This window comes from Mixophyes fleayi, chromosome 2 (genome assembly GCF_038048845.1).
Source record: "Mixophyes fleayi isolate aMixFle1 chromosome 2, aMixFle1.hap1, whole genome shotgun sequence".
NCBI lineage: Eukaryota > Metazoa > Chordata > Amphibia > Anura > Limnodynastidae > Mixophyes > Mixophyes fleayi.
In genome coordinates this window covers 287,741,414-287,761,624 of record NC_134403.1, presented here as the reverse complement: position 1 = coordinate 287,761,624, position 20,211 = coordinate 287,741,414, and positions in this window count along the sequence as shown.

Below are 20,211 nucleotides of genomic sequence, written 5' to 3'. Positions count from 1 at the left end.
ACAGGAAGTGCATAAGAAAAACCAGAAAACAAAGCAGAGATCTGGAGCAAGAATCACAGCATACACAAGCAGCAGGATGCTAAAGGACAGGGAGTCAATCAGAGCTCTGCTACAAGTTGCAACCACAGACAGACCTGTGAGAGTTAGTTATCTCTGCAGTGTGAACCGCCACCACAGCAACTAGTTTGGTGGCTCCAGGCAGCACCCCACCCTTGAGTAGAAGGTTAAGAATCCCTATACCCCGGCTTATTTGGAACTGTTTAGGAAAAGCCCTAAAAATTTAACTTCAGGTCAACTTCAATCACTGCCTGTGTCTAATAAGCCAATTTAGGTGATCGCTGACTGGTTCAGTAAAATGGCCCACTTTGTTCCCCTAACCAGGCTTTCCACAGCCAAATCTCTTGCTTTGTTGTATATTCAGCATGTCTTTAGACTTCATGTACTACCCTCTGATATAGTTTTGGATAGAGGACCACAATTTGGTGCCCACTTCTGGAGGTCTTTCTGTTGGGTAATAACTTCCTATCTGCCTATCATTCTCAGTCCATCAGCCAGAATGAAAGAGTGAACCAGGCCTTGGGACAATACCAAAGGTGTTACATCTCCAAACTATATGCTAATTGGCCAGAATTCCTGTCACGTCTTATCTCATTATTCTCTTGTGTCTTTAGTGTCTACTTCCTAAAGCCAATTGTTTGTCTAATTTCCAAACTTCTGGAAATCAGAACAACATCTTTACTTTTCAGATCCATCTAGAAGAAATTTCACGCAGCTTTGTTACGGGCTTCAGCTTGTTGCAAATATTTTACGGACTGGTATCTCAGAACATGCACTTTTAAAGTTGTTGTTCAATATTAAATTTTGGCAACCTTCTAATAAATTTGGACCTAAGCTCATTGGTCCCTTCAAAGTTATTAAATTAGAAAATCTCCAGGAACTTTCATTGCTCCTTACTTAAACCAGTACATGTTTCTAGAAATGTGAGGCCAAGGTGTCTTCCTAAACCCTCTCCTGTAATAATTGATAGCCATCAAATGTTCATTGTGGATTTTGAATGGGTTCAGGGACGAATCCATAACTTAGTCCATTGGAAAAACTATGGTTCTGTCAGAGACCTTCATGCTGAGCATGCTGAGAGATTGAGCAGGGGATGTTTTCTTAGATCACACTTCACAGGAGAGAACAAATTCTTTGATTTCTGTCCTAAATCCACTGTTTTTTTTATATGCCAACATGGCCAGAGACCTTATGTGCATGAACTTAGGACAGAATCTCCTGTCTTAAGGCTTTGGGTACTTATAAAAGATCAGCCTGTGTGTAAGGAACCCCTCTAAGCGGTACAGCACAAGCCGGAATCTGCTCTGCCAGTCAGGTGTTCACTGGAGCCCCTAGTGATGGGGACAGACTTGGCCACAGAGTAGCAGAGGGTCGTAAAGTGCATACAGACTAGGGAGAACCCAGGAACAGAGAGTTCTGGCAGACCGTATTTCCAGAGACGAGCCGAGGTCAGGGGTCACTTGCAGAGAGGGATAGTCAAAAACATGCCAAAAGGTCAGGGTCACGAGCAGGACAACAAAATCCGGGAAACAGGCAAGGGGTCATACACGGGTAATCAGAATTCAAGGACAGACCACCAACTAAGGCACAGGAGCAGGCTAGGCACAGAAAAAACTGAACTATAACCGGCAGGGAGGCTAAGCTCTCCCTGCCTTATAAAGCAAAACTAGACAATGGAAACAGGGACCCAATTAGCCCTAGGAGCTGTCTTCCTGAGCGCCACCTGAATTAGCGTGCGCGCCCGGCTGCACCTAATGCGGGGGCGCGGCACTATGCCCTGCAGCGTCCCGACCGTTGCCTAGGTAACGGCTGGGACAGGACCCGTAAATGACGTCCCGGACGTCATATCGACGGCCGGGACGCGGAGGAGAGAGTCGCAGCGGCTGGGCACTGCCACGGCTCGTAACACTGTGAGGACGGTTTTATTGAAGTATTCATTGGAATTTCATAATTAGGAAACTTCTGGACAAGATACTGGCTTCAAGATTCTTAGAGTCTGGTCTGTAGGTGATGACAAAATTGAATTAAGAAAAGAATAATGATCAGCAGACCAGTCTGGAGTTTAATCTTTGGCAAATGTGATATACTGCAGATCTTGAATTGTGAATACCAAAAAAACATGCCTAGCTCCTTTCACTCAATGTGTCCATTCTTCAAAGGCCCATTTGATGGCAAAAAGTTTCTGATTTCATATACTGTAATTGGTTTGGGCAGTTGAAAATTTTCAAGGATGAAGCTTTCTATCACGAGGTGCTAATGGAAAAGAATGGCACCTGCACTGACATCAGAGGCATCTACTTCAACAAGAGTATTCAGTATTTGGATGATGGAGGACAGGTGTAGAAATTAAAACCATTTTAGTGGGCCTAAAAAGCTTTCAGGGCCTGGGGAGACCATTTGGCTGGATCTGCCACCTTGACAGTGATAGGAACAGCTAATACAAAATAGGAACAAATTAATCTTTTATATTAATTGTCATAGAACAAAGGACCTTTGAATTGCCTTAACATAGGTAGGCAGAGCCTAATCAAGGAGAGCCTGGACGTTTCTTGGATCCATAGAAAACCAATCAGTGTAATTATGTAATCTAAAAATAAAATTCTAGGCAATTCACAGTTTTCGTGCTTGGCAATTAATTGAATAATTGAAGATTTCTGACATATAATCAGGGTTGTTCTATGGTGGGAGAGTTCACAAGGATGTCACCTAGATAAACTATGACGAATCTGCCAAGGAATTTCTGAAAGACATTGATAGTCAAATCTGAAAGTCTGCAGAGGGATTCCATAAATGGAAGTGCATCACAAGCTAATCGTAATGTCTAGAATGCATATTGAAGTCAGAATTTCACTTGTCACTACTTCGAATTCAAATGAAATTATAGGCTCCAGGAAGATTGATTTTAGAAAAAAGTGTCTCTTTTCCAAACGTGACTTCTTTCAGCTGGTCTAAAAGTTTGGAAATGAGTGGCAGTGGGTATTTTAAATGGTGATCCCCATAATTGATACAAGGACGTATCCCACCATCTTTTTTATAAACAAAGAAGATCCCCACTCCTACAGGTGACTTAGAAGGTCTAAAAAACTGATTTTCATTGATATATTCCTCCTCTTACTCCAGGGATTAAATCAATGGCACTGTCTTAACTTCAGTTTGTAGACAGGGTGTCCACAGCTTTCTTAGAAAACACATCAAGGAAATCCTGATTAGCAATTGGAAGTGCTTTGGGTGTAATTTGAAGCATCCATAATGGCAAGGAAAGACAATGTTCAACATAGGCTTCACTCCACCGTGATATCTTTCTGTAAGATCAATCAATACATGTATTATGCTTAACCAACCACAGTCGTCCTAGAACAAGTGAAACAGTGGAAGAAGGGATTAAAAATCAAGCTGTCTGCAAAGGGATTTCCATCCAAACCACACAGTGGGATGTCAGTGTTCCTACAAAGAATTGTCATGGTCTCCGCTAGGCCAATGTCTACCAGCAGCTTCATTGTCAATGAAAGCGGTAACATCAAGGAAATTGACATCAAACAAAGCAGATTTTAGGAGTCAGGAACACATCATACATGAGCAGTAGAAAGAGCAGCATGGAAGCTATCAGTGAGCACAAGTGTCTCTGCCCTATAAAGAACAGGAAGCCAACCCAACCTTGCTACAAGTTGTACCCCCAGGCAGCCCTCTCTGACTATAGAGGAGGAGGAGGAGGAGGAGGAGGAGGAAATGTCCCGGCTGCCTAACAACCTGTTGCAGCCAGGAGGAAAAGATGGAGGTAGCTTTCTACAAAGTAAAACAATGCCAGAGCAACCAGAAAGAGGGCTCCTGACAGCTTCTGGAGAACTGAGAGGGCAAGTGTCTACTTACTATTGTTGTCCAAACCAATGTGGTGTTCTTGGACTCTTGTTGGATGCAATGTGTTAGTCACTTCTGTTCCTTGGGTCAGAGTAGGGAAGTGTTGCCAACTGTGCCTCAGAGAGAGGTGAGGCTCCTCACTCACAAGAAAACAAAAAGATAACTAACATTTAAAAATTATAAACGCTTCTACAAGGGTGGTTTGTATCCAATTATCTAGCAACCATACACTTGTTAAATTTGTTTTTAATTGTCTATCTTGTTTAAGAGATTAAGGGCTAGATTTACTAAGCTGCGGGTTTGAAAAAGTGGGGATGTTGCCTACAGCAACCAATCAGATTCTAGCTTTCATTTATTTAGTGCCTTCTACAAAATGATAGCTAGAATCTGATTGGTTGCTATAGGCAACATCCCCACTTTTTCAAACCCGCAGCTTAGTAAATCTAGCCCTAAGTGTAGCATACCTCACTTGGGCCTATCACCCAATTAGAATATCTGGGTGTAAAACTTTCCTATTAACTTTCCAATTCCTGTTTCTATATACTCTCCTTTGCTTTAACACTCTGTTGTTATCACCTGTTCTACCTCCTCAGTTATCCTGTCAGCCTTTACACTATGCTCCACTTATCTGCTATACGACTAAGGGGTCTATGCATTAAGCATTTTTGACACTTAAAAGATGTGGAAACTATTGTTTTTGCATCTTTCAAGTATGTTTGCCATCAGTGTCGGACTGGCCCACAGGGCTACCGGAAAAATCACCGGTAGGCCCCGCTGCCTTATGGCCACACCCCCTTCTAGAAGTGGGAGGAGCCCATTCAGCTCACATGTTTGGTATCCCCGCTGCCCTCCCCGGCGTCCCTGCTGCTGTGTATACAGAGTTCATCTCGTCTGCTTGTTATAAACCTTTGTAATCATTCTCACTGCCGGCCTGATGTGTAGAGAGTTCCCCAATCACCATCCTGATATCACCCGTGTTACACGCAGTATGTGTGCCCATATCCTGCCAGCGTGTTAGACAGAGGAGCGTGTGCCTGCTGGGAGACCAGGTCCAGGGATTATTGTCAAATATTTCCAGATAAGGGTTTGACCACAGGGAATAGTTCCCCCTACGCACATCAGACTTCTTGTCAGTAAGTGTGTTACACACAAACTGTCTGAGCGTGAGCGGAATAATAAAGGGAATACTCATAGAATATTTAACTTAAACCAGGAATTAATGAATGGCTGCTGAACATACGTATCCTGTCATCCAGCCACGTTCTGGATCAAAGGGGGGGGGATCAGCTCACCTGGTGGTCGGCATCCCTGCTTCTACAGATGACTGGCTGTCAGTGACAGCCAGTCATCTTTCAAATGCGATCGCAGTTGCGATCATGTGACCTGCCCCCTCCTCCTCCTGTCAGCTGACTGTCTTATGCTCCCGCAGCCGCTGAAGGACTAAGGAGCAGAGGCTCCATCAATCAAAATATGGGTAAGTAGATTTTCTTATTTTTATTTAATATTATTGGATATGTCTTTTAATTTCCTCCAAATTCCAGGACTTTCACTTGACACAGAATTAACTTATATATATATCCTCCATCTGTGCTCTAGCTACTGGGTAAGCAGAGGCTGACTGCAGAGAATAAATATATATATATATATATATATATATATATTAGTGTGTGCGCAAATTGAGAGCACTATTCCATGGCATATGTGAATTGGGGGCACTATTGTGGGCATAATATGAATCGGGACAGTATTACGTAGCATATGTGAATTTTGGGTACTACTGTGTGGCATAACATTGTTTGGGGCACTACTGTGTGGAGTAACATTGTTTGGGGCACTACTGTGTGGCATAACATTGTTTGGGGCACTACTGTGTGGCATAATATTGTTTTGGGGGCACTACTATGTGGCATAGGGGGGCTGCCTATCTATACTAAACTATAGTGAGGGGGGCTGCCTATGCTAAACTATAATTAGAGGGGGCTGCCTTTGCTAAACTATAGGGAGGGGGGCTGTACAGAGAACACTATAGGGAGGGGGTGATGGGACCTTTAATTTAATGCTGGGGTGTTTTGGGTCTTTAACTGAATGTAGGGCTGAGTGTGGGGAGGAGGGCTATCTATTAAATGTGAATATTAATATTTAATGTGGGAAATGGATGTATTAAACGTAAATGCTATTAATTTATTGCTGGGGCTGTTTGGAGGGAGGGTAATAGGTTTATTTATTAAATGGGAATAGTATTAATTTAATGTTGGGGTCGGTTGGAGGGAAATAGATCTATTTATCAAATGTGAGTACTATTACTTTAATGTTGGGGCTGGAGAAAGGCCTATTTATTAAATGTGGGTACTGTTGATTTAATGGCGGGGATGGCTGGTGTTTTCTAAATGTATCCATTATATTTTCTAAATAGGACCCTCAACATTCCAGGATACAGACAAGCTGCAACTAAAGAAACCAGCAGCTACAGGTGGAAAAAGTGACAAGAACAGGTAGGACAGTCTGTCAAATGTTCTGAGTCTAGTGCAAGCTTGGCTAACCTGTGGCAATCCAAGTGTTGTGAAACTACAAGTTCCAGCATACCCTTCCAGCAATAAGCTGCTATATATTGGCAGAGCATGCTGGGGCTTCTAGTTTCACAACACCTGGAGTGCCACAGGTTAGCCAAGCCTGGTTTACTGGAACAATCCCAATTTTTGGTGACTGTTCTGCCCAATCTAAGGGGCAGGTCAAGACTGTGTACTCTTTATATACACACTGCATTCTTTATATACTACACTATGGTACTAGCTGTCCTTCGTGGGCTGACCACTCCCCCTCTAGTGTCTGGTCCCGCCTCTATGATGGCCGGCCACACACCCACTGGTGGGCCCCTAGCGTTGCAGTCCCCCGGTGGGCCCTTCATGCCCCAGTCCGACACTGTTTGCCATGCATTAACTGCCTAATGGAGAAGATTTCACAGAAATTTCCTCCGTTTAGGCAAATATCGTGCAGCATCACAGTTACCATGCAATGTTATGCAATGCATCAAAATGTGATAAGCTTTGCATTGCGCAGACAATCTCAGGATGGCATTACCTGTCATTTCCTATGGGATTCTGCTGAAGCCTCTTTGGCTTTGCAGAATCCGATGCAGTGGTAGTGCTGTGCACACAGTACTTCCTCCTATTGTAATACCCTGCAAATCACAGGTAAATTACTGCATGCACTCATTTGAAAAACTATAGTTCCCCAGAGTGCCTCTAGCAAGTTAAATGCAAATTGTGTTGGCCATTTTTGGGTGGACAGACTGCAAACTACAGCCCAGGATGCTCTCTAGAGCCCAAGAATGTACTAGAAGGCTTCAGGAGAATCTTGGGGGAAAAAGGAGGAGCCAAAAATGTACTGGTTAGAGAGAGAAGTGATGTGTGTGACTGCTGGCTGAGCTAATTTAGAATCTTCCTATAAAGAGCCACTGAATGCTATGGCTGATTTGTTATCCTGAGGGATGTTTGCAGCCAGCCCAGGAAGATGCACCTTTGCAGTATAGGAAAAGACCTAATTTGCCATTGCCCATGAGATGTCGGCAGGACTCATATGAAGACCGATAAGTTTCTTTTGCTTTGCTATTTTTAAGTTATTTAAGTGAGACATCAAACTGTGTTATGAAAACCTCTGCCCGGGACTGTAATATTGCTATTGAGAGGTGTTATAGCACAGTCTAAAGCAGGGTTGTCCAACCTGCGGCCCAGCACGCCTGTAAATGTGGCCCAGAAGGAGTTTTGGTTGTGGCAAGAGGGCAGCACTGTTAATGGAAATAAAAATCCTGCAAAAAAAGAAAAGAAAATACTTACCTTGCGGTCACGTCAGCTGGTACTCCGGCTCCCTCCCTTGTCTCCTCCTCCGTGCGGTGCTCGCAGTGAATGTTGGGCGTGATGTCATCACGCCCAACATCCATTGCGGAGCACAGCACAGAGGAGTCACCCGCGCGAGAAGAACAATCAGCAGCACAGAATTGGAGAAAAGAAGAGAAGAGGACAGGAGAACAAGCCGATTAAAAGGTAAGTTAAGGGGTATTTTTTTTTATTATTTCAAGGGACGCTGACAAGTGAATAAAAGTCACCCGGTCCTGGAGCATCATGGACCTTATCTCCCTGCTACATACTTCTACTTGAAATACTAATGGGACATTATATATTATTCTCTTTGGCCCATTATAAGTTGTTATCCCTTAACTAACATAGTGGTGTAATTAGCAAAACAGGTCACAATTTGGGGTCACAGTGATGTATATGTCAGGTACCGCAGGCCTGGTCAGGGTACCCTGATATACAATGCCTGGCTAAAATGCACTTTATTGCATCGAAACAATACAAAAAGTGATTATAGTATAATAATTAGAGAGGATTTTTTGAACAGGGCGATTGAAAGGTAAGTATAGGGGGATTTGAAAAAAAACTGATATATATATATATATATATATATATATATATATATATATATATAGAGCACTTTTTTTCTCATATATATATATGTTAACTATGTTTTCTATGGTTTTTTGGATGATCAGCTATCATTATTGTTAGTGTATCTTATGTGCGGCCCAAACCGACTCGTCATCTTCCAATGTGGCCCAGGGAAGCTAAAAGGTTGGACACCCCTGGTCTAAAGGAACAGTTTGTTCCAGCCAAATCTGCTGTATTTAAAGTTATCTGCAAGCTAACTGAAACTGCCTAAAATGGATGCTGATGAGAGAATTGCAAGTTGGTGGGAGAGAGTTGCTTAGTCCATTAGATGCATTGCTAAGTGGACACTCTCCTTTACTCTAGAAATTGTTTATTGTGCAGATTTGCTGTTGTTTACGAAGCTCAGGAGTCACGTGTGTATCAAGGTGTCTATTAAAAGAAAGTCCCTATAGACGATCACAATTAAATAGTGACAGTATTGCATTCGGCTTACACTTACCTAAAGGGGTTAACTTTGTTTCAGGCCCGACCAATGAGTGGAGGATGGGAGGGTCTATGGTTCTTTTATAGAGTGTTTCATTTCCTGGTTGCCTCATTCTGCTTTGCAAGATCCCACCCATCCACGCCTGGTCCCGGTTTGATAGTTAAGCCTGTTTTAATCTTTTTCCCATTGCCTCAGAACAGACACAGTTGGGAGGAAGGCACTGCGATCAGCGGCTGATACATACAATACTATCGTCAATGGCTGCAGGTCTCTGTCCCCTTCCAAGCAATGGTAACTCTTGGCACTTCAATGGGGAGGGTCCTTGTCCGGCTCAGTGAGGGAGGGCATGTGAGTTTAGAAGGGGTGCAGTTACTCAGACGCCAGGTTAGGGCTGGCCAGGCATTTAAGGGCTATTTTAGGTTAAGTGGACTCAGGGTGGTTCACTATGTCCACGCTTGGTTTTGGATATCAGTCTGGTAGCTGTCCCGCAGTGCTCTTTCTCCGCCAACAAATTCAATTAATAAACTGTGACCTTTAGCCACTTAACTTATGTCTTCGTGTCTTCATTTTATATAGGTTAGTTAAGTACGTAAAGGTCTTGTAAAGTTGAAGAAGGACATAAACAGTGAAATATTTACTGATTTTAAACTGTAAAAGTAAATAAGCTTCATGTGTCAGCTGAAACTTCACTTAAACCTGTGGATTATAATTTATCCCATTGGATTCTGTATATCATAAAGAGAACTAGAAACCATCTAACCTGAACAAGCTGGATTAATACTTGTTGCATCTCTGCTGATTTTTGTCTGATAAGTATAAATTGTATAATTGCATTAAAAGCATTGTGTTGATTTATTTTTGCATATTGTTGAACCAAGATTCCTAAAATATAATTTATTTTGTGACATGTTGAATAACATTGCATGTTGATGGTATTGTGCTATTACTTCTTTACACTACCGCTACTTATCTGCTGCTATGGTAAAACCTTATGCCACAAGCAAAGAGAATAAACCCACGAGTTTATACAATTTTAGCCCTGTGTTTCTTGTTTTATTCCAACACTAATGGGAGACCTTCGCCTCTCTACTATACCACCAGGCCTATAGAATGCTTCCTTACAGTACTTTTGGGGTACCAACCATCTGCCCCATTACACTACCGCTACCAGTAAATAGGAAAATTAAATTGCAGGAGAGGGGTAACTTCACCAGGGCTCCCAGAGTAACCCCGGCATGATGCATTCAAACGTTACATTAATATGTATCACTGCGATGTGCAGTGATGAATATTTAGGTGCACTGCATCTTAATGATACATAGACCCCTAAATATGAGTATTACGTCCCTTCTGTTCACTCAAATCTAATTTATATTATCTTTTCTCCCAATTCATTGTTTCTAGTCTCTGATTTATCTCTACTTTTTAAGCTAGGTGCACACTACAGAAAACTTCTACTGATGCAATATCTTTATCGATTTTACCAATGACTGAAATTCCCGACTAGCATGCCCAGGGGCGGGCTGGCAGATTTCAGCCCAGGAGGCGCACAAGCGGCCGCACCACATGACACGCGATGCGGTCGCGTCAATCCATGCATACACACTTACACGATTTTATAAGATTTACCTTCAGTTCTGTGCTCTTCATCTGTCATAACCATCTGCTAAAAAGATTGTGACTCTATAAACTTTATGGAGATCTGCCTACGCTGCTAGTCGTGAGTGCATACACACTTCAGAATTTGCCCTACATCATTCCATCATTTATAGAGATTTTTAGTCAGGATATAAAATCAAATAAAACAATATGATGTGCTTTGATATAGAGATGAGCGGGCTCGGATTCCGCTAATCCGAGCCCACCCGAACAGTGCGGATCCGAACGGGATCCGAGCACTATTCGGATATTTCCGGCGGGCAAAAAATTGAAAACGAGGCTCTGTCGACCGAGTCTCGCGTCGAATCTCGCGAGGGGTGGGAGGGAGGGCCCAGAACAATTCCATCTTGTACCTCTTTTTTTGGCATTATGTGCTCAAGCTACCTCAGTGCAACCTTTTGGCCTAAAAACAATATTGTGAGGTGTTCAGAATAGACTGAAAATTAGTGGAAATGATTGTTATTGAATGTTATTGAGGTTAATAATAGCGTAGGAGTGAAAAAAAACACAAAACTGGTTTTTAGCACCTTTTATGTTTTTTTTCAAAATAAATCCGAATCCAAAACCTTAAATCCGAACCAAAACCTTTCGTCAGGTGTTTTGCGAAACAAATCCGAACCCAAAACCTCAAGCAAATCCGAATCCAAAACACAAAACACGAGACACCAAAAGTGGCCGGTGCACATCCCTACTTTGATATGATAAAACGATAAAACATGATCAAGAAGCATACACACTGATGCAATAAAGTCGTTTATCGTGTAATTGTGTGAGGATAAACATACTCACACACTAACCGATGGGACGCCCCTTTTTCAGTTATCCAATCACAAGAGTTTTCCCATGCTGATAGTTTTGCCTGACTGGCAGATGAAGGAGAATCCAGGAAACTCCCATAGTTTTGCAGCTCTCGATGTTAGTGAGTGGGTCATTATCTTATAGGGATTTTTCTGTTTTTTGTTTTGGAAAAGCAGCCCATAGTGTCTAGCGCTGGGCTGATTAAGAATTTGGGGAATGGTGCGCATGGGTTTTTTTGTTTATTTAAATCATTTAAAAGAGTGCAATTATTACAAGTGGCAATTTTGTGTGTAAATTGTTACTTCATTCGTTGGAGTGTAGAGAAATGCATTTCTAAGTGCACTACAAGTAATATAAATAAAAGGCTCACACACACAGAAGTAACACATGTAATATAAACAGACATTAAGTGCCTATCATTTATTATAGCCAAATAAGGCTAAACAGAGCCAATATCAGGAGAAAACATAAAACTTGTTTAATTGTAGGGGTGGTACTAAGGTTGCTGAGTATCACCCCTTCATTGAGGTTAAACGTTTATGTGAGGTTTATACTTATGCATCTCCTCTCTGCACATTGAGGTATATTTTTACTTTGCGAATGTTGCTCTTGAGCTGAAAGATGTTTGCACCTTGAAGCAGGAGAGGGTTTCCCACTGACTTGTTAAGTAGCCCAGGCTCTTTTACCACGTCTCTGCAATGGAAAATATATATGGCGAAAAACGTACAGACGTGGTTTGTCTAGGTGTGGTTTATATAGCTAATAATAATCAGAATCCCTCCCCATTTCTGTTGGTGACAAAATCAGACCAAAGTGGGTATATTTACTATGAAGCGATTTCGTAGAACTGACGATTCCTTGCGCTTCGAAGTCATTTTTGAAATCACCAATTTTATTAAAGACAAAGCCAATCGGTTTTGTCTTTAATAAAATTATATTTGACGAAAATGACTTCAAATCGCCAGGAATCAGGTGGTTCTATGTAACCGCCACATATTTACTATGTGGCGGTGAGCCAAATTAATAATTTTGTGGTCTCACGCTGTTCCCATGCATACTGGAGAACAGGTTTGTCTAATGTGTGATGCCATCATACCTAGAAGACAGTTTCTTGCACTATGATTGGTGGAAGTTCCCAGTTGTCCACCTATCAGTCTATGGTGACCTCCCAACACTGTTTGGTGAATGGCCAGCACCATCTACCATTCAGCATGCTAATAGCCATCTACTAGTTATGATGACGTTCCCAGAAAATATACAGCTACACAGTTCATGGCTGCAGCTAGAGACAGTGGTAGACAGAGAATACTCCACAGCTGTTCCAATTGTATTTGTAATAAAACTGTGAACTATGCAGGGGCAGATAGGCCAGCCCCAGGGAGGTAGATGATCTCTTGACCCTCATCCTATCCCACCTCTACCTTACTGTGCCCTGGACAGTCCATATAGATGTGCAAATCAAGATATTTTTGCTGCTGCACTTTGAAATGAAAGACTATGAATTTCACTGCAATTTGACAGACAGCCATAAATAAGCTGAATTAGACATCTATGCACCTTGTGGTCAAATATTATTATTGTCATTGATTTGTAAGATGCCACAGTGCTACATAGAACCAGATAGTGGGGAACACAGAGCATGCATAAAACATGTACATACCAGGCAAACATTACAGGCCTAATTAATCAAGGCATGTATCTGGCAATTTTGAGCGTACCGTATACAAAATCACTCTGTGCATGCCCAGATCCGGGACATATGGCTGTGAACGCAGCCCTCTCCACAAAGGGAAAGGGGTGTAGTGCTGTAATCACTGTACGGTAAGGGCGTGTCAAACTTACACAGACACGTCAGATTCCAGCTCTGGCCATCTCAAAGTTACTTGTTTTTCTGCCGTATCTCTTGCTCCAGCTACAGGGCTAGTCCAGTAGTGATGACAGATGTGTATGCATGTTATAACGTGTTTGTAATCAGGAGCAACTGTTTTATCATTAATGCCTATATTATTAACAAATTACATTAATTCAATATTTTTTTTCTGTGTGTTCTTTTGCGAATTTATATAGTATTGGACGTATCCTGCAGCGTCTTGTGTAGAAGGACACAGCAGACCTGCCCCGGATTTCAATAGCACACGTATCTTGAGATCCATGCATTAATGAATTTGGGAGTGCACAAAGCCTAAATGCATGCGATTAATACTAAACACAGGTTGCGCTTAGTAGGCGTGCCTTGATGAATTAGGACCTAACCCTACAAGTGCAGACTTGAAAGCAAAAGTTATGGAGTGCCCATTTAAGCATTAAAAAAACAAGTTGCACTTCTGCATTTTTCTGCTTCATAAATTAAAACCCCAGGGTATATGTGAAATTATCATGGTATGAAAGTGGCACATGTGACAGGACTTGGAACCAAACTTTGTTATTACCAAGCATTGCTTCTTAAGAGACTTTTTATTGCTGCCTATTTTAAACTGATTTCCACCAATCTTCTGCCACCAAAACCTGCTGCCCATTTGAGTGTCATAATACCGTGTCATTGTCAACAGACAAAGTCACAGGTAGCACAACCAGAAATGTTTTAAAAAGACTAGAATACCGATAGTGAAGGGTATAGAGCAAGTGAAAACATAACAATGATGACTTAACGGGAGTGTCAATTGCCTTAATCATCTGCAGATTATTATGGATAATTCCCAGTCTGACAAATCCTACTCATATAACAATAGCATTATACTAATCTCCTCATACCTTCACTTTTCATCACATTTAACTCCAATTTATTTTTTTCCTCTACTCTACGACCTGTTTTACCTCCAGATTATCATCACTATTACTTCCAATATATGACCTGTTTCAACTCCAGAGTACCATTATCAACACTTCTACCACCAGTTTGGAATTTAGGTAACCACTAATGAATCTCTCCCAAATGACAAACAAACTGCAAACAAATTTGAGCCTGTTAAAAGCCTTGGTTCGATCAAATTCCAAGCATGCTCAAAATTTTGGGCATTTTTAACAGACCACCTTAAATTGAGCCAGGGGAGGCAGATGTTTATGGTTACCCCTATGTGCAGCTCACTGAAGGAAGAATTTTGACAAGTTTATTTTGGAAGTCAAATCTCAGCTTTTCTCATCTCTGGTGACAAGTCCCAAATTACTTTCAACGATGAATAATTTGGAGAGCCAGTTCCACACTTTGGGCAACACCTACATCTCTATATTTCCAAATTCTATTGAATATATTTGACACCAAAAAATATTATAGTTCAACATTGCTAATGCAAAATTAATTGTGGTTGCATATTGATAATTTCATGTTTAAGTAAATAAATATGGTAAAATAAATGTTTTTTCATACAAACATACATGTGACAAATAAAAACACCATTTGGTTGATGATAGCATGTACAACACTCAAAAATATCAAGAAATAGGGCAATACATTCAGTACACAACATGGTAATACAGCTTGCACAATATTAATATAGAGTTTATCATTAAAATGAAAACACATTGTTATACATCTCATTAGTGACCATACACTGGTATGGAAATGTAAAGAGATCTCCGGGGTGCATAAGAATGCTTGAACCCCAGACAGGCTGTGTTGCTCCCACTGTACCCATTAGGCAGGTGTAGGGAGAAAAGAGGGATATATTTAGGGCTACACAGTATTAAAGTAATTTTATCGGTTTCCAATAAGCATTGTCTGAGTGATTTCTTGTGTTTCCAAAGCACAATTTATTTAGCAGAAGCAAAAGTTTTAGCAGTTCAATACTTAATTATAATACAGTACAGCCGATACCAAAGATACATACATACATACCGCCGTGCCTGCTTCGCTCCGCTGGTACCAGCTACAGTATTTCAACCCAGAAGATTGTGGTCAGAGGTGACTGCAGCTGGTCCCAGCAAAGCTGTCTTATATACACTCAGTGTTACAGAGAAAACAATACAGATGATGTGGCTTGCTTCTATAGGTCCAGGCTTCTGGAGGGTCCAGTGTAATGCAGGTCATAGGCCAGTTCAAACAACCCCCTCCAAGGGGGGGTGTCAACATTCTAGATGATTCTCCCGCCCAGAAACCAGTTTAAGCTAGTCTATTTACAATACACAGTCAGTAACATTTTAAACATTTATTCATTAACATTGCTAACTAGAGTAGGCAATGTGCGATCCCTTCGGCGAATGGACCGGACAACTGCGGACACATAGGGGATTAAAATGATACTAAACATGACATGCTTCCTGTAACCTGAACCTTAAATATCACTAAAGTGTACATATAACCTTAATATATATATAACTATAAACTAAATACCATCTGCTCATAAATCGCAGTGGAATGGAACCATTATAAATATGAAATATATATAAATAGCTGAATGTGAGAGTGTGAGTGTATGCGTGCGTATTTTATCGTGTGATCGCGCCGTGCCACGAGTTACCTGGCGTACTGATCGCATTCGCACGGTAGAACAATATTAACCAATATACTTTCGTTCATCCAATTATACGACTTCAACAACAGTTTGTCTCATCTAGTAGTGGGTTTTATGTGCCTCACTGGTATTCTTAGGAGTCCCTTCCAATAATCAGTCCAAATTCCAGGTCCAAGTGTGATATTGTCCCATGTATGTTGTTGATTAGGAGGAAGATCTCCATCGATGATGTGTTTTACCGCTTTCTTCAGATGGATTCCTGAAGGTCATCTGACACTCAAAGCAATAGACAATTGTGCGATGTGTGGGGAACAGTCACCCTGCAAACTGTGTCTTACCGCTAGTAGTGGGCTGGTTTTCAACGATGGTTGCGTGGATATGGGGTTCCAGGCAGCAATTCCTGGAGGTTTTTATGCAGTGGTGTGCAGGGCTGCCATCAGAAATTGTGGGTCTACTACAAACTAAGCAGGCAGACCATCCCTGCATTCACACAATCGACCTTCAGCTCCCCTGGGCCCAGTGGACAGAGGTTTAGCATGAAGCTATAGTGCCTGGAGCAAAGGCATGCGAAGACCCTCCCATATTGGTAGACTGTGTTGTTCTCTTCTACCTGTTATTGCCGCACTCATAACCTGTTGCTGGTTTCAAGTTTGGATCCGGGAATGTTGGGCCCTGTGTGAACAGACATGAAATATGGAAAGCTGATCAATAATTGAACACAATACATAACACATATAACACAGTATACATGACCCTCACTTGCTTCAAAATTCCACCACATGCCACTCACACCTCCCACTTCCAAAATAGCCCCATATGTACTCAGAGTACCACAAGCTCTCAGATCCCTCATGTGCTCCAAATCTCCCACACAAGCCCCTTATATGCCCATCAGACCTCCACACATGACTCCAGCGCTCTCCCCATGTGCCCCTTACATGCCTGTTTAAGCTCTCCATGTCCCACAACCTCATAATATGCCTGTTACATGCCCCTCAGACCTCTCCATATATCATCAGACTTCCCCACATGCCATCAGATCTCACCATGTGTTCCTTACATGCCCATCACACCTCCCCACATGTCATCAGATATCACCATGTGTGCCTTACATGCCCATCAGACCTTGCCATATTCCCTTTCCATGCCCTTCATACCTCTTCATTTGCCCATTAAATGCCCATCACACCTACCCACATGCCCTTTCCATGCCCATTAGACCTCCCCACATGCCTCACACTCCACATGTCCACTTAAACTTACCAAGGGCCAGATTTACTAAGCTGCGGGTTTGAAAAAGTGGGGATGTTGCCTATAGCAACCAATCAAATTCTAGCTTTCATTTATTAAGTACCTTCTACAAAATGATAGCTAGAATCTGATTGGTTGCTATTGGCAACATCCCCACTTTTGCAAACCCTCAGCTTAGTAAATCTAGCCCCAAGTCTTCCACACTGTCTTCATTGCAGCCTTGATTGCCGCGCTCCTTCCTCAGTGCTCTCCCTACAAGCTGTGGTCCGATGGACCTTGGCTGTGTTTTCTCACACAATGATGTCACTTGTCTCTGCCCCTTCTTTCCCTACACTCTGTGTGGCCAGTGTCAGCACATTGAGCCTGCGCACATTGCCGCTGATTGTCAGATGTATCCACAACACATCCGATGCGTATACAATCATGCTGACAAAGTGGATCACAAGATGACCCAACCGGTGGGGGCCTTCTGAGAGATGGGGTCTGGGATTATCGGTGGGCAGCAGACCACTTGGCGAGCCTGGGTTCTTTACTGTGGTACCCCTCGTGCCCCCCTGCTGGTGCCCCTGGTGGTGTGTTTCGGCAGCATGGTGTCTTGAGTGCTTACTCCATACCATGTGGATGTGTGCAGGTCGAATAGTGGCTTCACTTTGTGCACCTCTGTGCTGACTGATGTCTACGCGTTTTCTCCCTAGATGTGGAGTCCTTGTCTGGGGCCAGGACCTGGAAAGTATGGGATGCTGGCTTGCTCCTCGCTGAGCTTCAGAGCTGGGTTCTGGGAATATTATGTATGCAGACAGCTAGTGCTTGCCAGCACTTTTGATTGCTCTTAACTTCCTTCAGATGATGACTGATTAGGGCATCTCCAGTCAGCTTCATAGACTGTGGGGAGAAGTGCCTTTATACTTTAATGGTGTATACCGACCCATTCCGAGTACTTGCTTTAGGTAGTATTAATAACACAACAAATTAATGATCAAAAACGACTTGTTGGAGACATGTAAATGACGTGTAAATGTACATTAAAAAGGAAGTAACAACACACATAAACCACATTACATTTATACATGCGTTTAGATATATGTTTGGAAGTTAATATAAGATGATACATCAGAAGCACTGACACGGAACAGAAAACTTTCACTATAATGATTCAGAGAGAAACACAAAGAACAAATAATTAGGCGCTAACAGGTAAAATATCATAAATTACTTCACCAAGCGCTGCCAGATGTATATAGAAAAAAACTAACAAAAATATAAAAGAGCGCTGGTTATGGTGAAATTAATTCTCATATTTATTAAGAATAAAACAATTTATAAAAATATATATATAAAAAAATAAGCAAATCATGCAATAAAAAATATATTCCTTGATTGTGGGAAATTCAAAAGCAGTAATTGATAAATCCCAACTCCTCAGCACCAATACTTTGCTGGTTACAATTAATTAGTAACCCTTATATATGCAAATACAGATGGCCATAGAAATATCATACATAATTCCTAAAAGTTCTGTAACAATTACTTGTTCAAAGAATCAGGACAACAGAATCCCTTAATAAATTGTGTGGTTAGAATGCATTGTCCAAAAACAATTCAACACAGCAATCCAAAAATATTCCAAATGTCAATAGGACTGTTCAGTCAGTGTTTAAATAACTGTTCACAACTGGTATTTAGGATGAAAAAATCCCATTGACAAATATGCAATGGTAATTGTTTTTACCATTACCACTATTCCGACATGGAGAAGGCCTACAAAGAAAATAAAAAATTATGAAAAAAAAACGATTGAAAAAGAAACATACTTACCTTCAACACGACGATGGAGATCTCCGATGGGAGCACCATGCTGACAGCAGGTGATTTTGATTGGATAAGTGTTCAGCACTGCAGGGGGTAAATGTATCATACCCCGGTTTTTTCATCTCGCGGGAGATCGGCGTATTCGCAGCTAAAATTTAAAGGGGCGATGGCTTGTAAAGGCAAACTTGCCTTTACAAGCCATCGCCCCTTTAAATTTTAGCTGCAAAGACGCCGATCTCCCGCGAGATTAAAAAAACGGGGTATGATACATTTACACCCAGGAGTGTAATGTAAATGTAAAAAGAACACATACCCAAACCTATTAAGGTTTAAATACAAGACTGCATGTGCCCATTTAATTGCAAACTTTAATTACCAGATAAAGAAAAAGATCAATACAAATTGAGGCAACAATAACTGAGATAAAGAGATGATGGAAATATAGCAAAATTAAGGGCACTATTTAGATAATAAAGATGCAATACATTTAATGTAACTACCTACATTCTGTTTCTAGTAGGATTTTCTCATACTTTACCACCTCTTATACCCAATTTTACAGTGTGAATAATTTTGACACAGAGACTTGTCGGTTTACTGTTGTGATATCTTGTAAAATGTCTAGGAGTTGTTGTTAGAGCCTCAAGTTTCATAGTTTTTTTATGTCACCGATATGCTTCATAATTAGAACGAGTGGTCATGCCCACATATGAAATATTTTACTTTTGTGAACTTTTAGAAGAATGTCTTGCATCTAAATCAGTCGCTTGAAAGACTAAAATAATGGCCGTTACCAAAAATCAGAAAGATTCTTATATCTCTTTTTTGAGTCATCTGTAAATGGTCATCGACCAAGTATTATATGCCAACATTTATTCCCCATTTTTAATTAAATGTTCTCATGTGGCATACTGTTTTTCTTTAAAATGCTTACTATATTTACTATAGCCTTTGTGCAAGAATCAACATACCAGATTTTATGATCATGAGAACTCTACAGTGTGTTGTTTTTTTTACAATACAATACTGGTGTTTACATAAATTATAAAGAAATATGTAAGATTCTAGATTCCCATGGCCAGCCTTTGGGAACTTGAAAACAAAACTGGTAACAAGAGGTGATCTTAGATAGTGTGAGCAGTATGGGTAATGTGAAAAAAACTGATGTTTTTGTATTTTTTTTTTAATGGACATGTCTAATGTTCTTTCATAGTAAAAACTATATTACCTGTACTGCCGATCCCTTTAAATAAATGTGATGGCATCAGGGGTAAATGTAACAAACTGAGAGCTTTCCGGCGGGTTTGAAAAACCAATCAGATTCTAGCTATCATTTATTTAGTACATTCTACACAATGACAGCTAGAATCTGATTGGTTGCTATAGGCAACATCTCCACTTTTCA